The following is a 930-nucleotide window of genomic DNA, read 5'->3' as shown; positions in this document are numbered from 1 at the left end:
TAAACATTTTCCATAATGTATTGTTTTATTTTTTAGAAACGTTTTCTTCCGCCATATCTACTCATTATTTACGTCCATTCCGTCCTGGATTTTGTGGGAACTAAATAAAATATATATATTTTTTTAATTTTTACCTAATCTAGTAATGATTTTCACCGATTGATACTTACCGATATACACGCTTCACCAGTGCCGTACATAAGAGCTAAAACAGCAAATCCCATGACTATTGTTAAGAACTTCATATTCAATTTAATAAATGAACTTTTTTGTTTGAAAAATTAGTGTTAAAAATTGATTAAAACTATTGCAAAACTCTTAATTTATAGCATATCACTTTTTTCGGATGGAAATCAACACATACATATTATAAAATTTAATTGTTTTTGAAAATTAACATTTGAATACACTTGGATTTTCTCAATAGTCACGTACAATCCAAACTTAATGTGATTCTTAACAATTGAGTGAATATTCCATATTTTAAATGATATTTTGAGCCATTGTATAGTAATTTTTAATAACACCTATACATTGGCACACTTTAGTCGTGAATGAGGATGATATTAACTGTCATTGAAGCCCAAAGAACTTGTCTGGACCTGGAACTTTGAAATTTAAAAAGACAAGGTTGAATATTTTGAAATTCAAACAGAAAGTGTACTAAAAGTTTCTAAATTGTGTTTTATGACATCTAGCGAACATGCCAAGATGAAATATGTGTAACTGTAAAACACGCTTGATTTTATACCCTCTACCATAGTATGGAGGGTATATTAAGTTTGTCATTCCGTTTTTAAAACCTCAAAATATTCTTGATTAGCATAAAATTCTATGTCGATTTAGCTGTGTCCGTCTGTGGAATCACTTTAGCTTACGAACGAAATGAAGTAGGTTGATAAAATGTTACACAAATATATATTATGTCTT

At 28.7% G+C, this 930-nt stretch overlaps 1 long non-coding RNA gene across 1 annotated transcript; it reads right to left on the bottom strand.

Annotated features, from left to right (window-relative positions):
• On the bottom strand, positions 1-282 carry LOC131802299 (uncharacterized). The gene is made up of 2 exons (XR_009342132.1): positions 171-282; positions 1-100 (listed from the first exon to the last, which is right to left on the bottom strand). It is a non-coding gene; the product is annotated as an uncharacterized LOC131802299 (long non-coding RNA).
• Between the last annotated feature and the right edge of the window lie 648 nt (positions 283-930).

This window comes from Musca domestica, unplaced genomic scaffold (assembly GCF_030504385.1).
Source record: "Musca domestica strain aabys unplaced genomic scaffold, Musca_domestica.polishedcontigs.V.1.1 1, whole genome shotgun sequence".
In the NCBI taxonomy this organism is placed as follows: Eukaryota; Metazoa; Arthropoda; class Insecta; order Diptera; family Muscidae; genus Musca; species Musca domestica.
The sequence above is the reverse complement of the archived record's forward strand: the minus strand, read 5'-3'. Positions and strand labels throughout refer to the sequence as shown.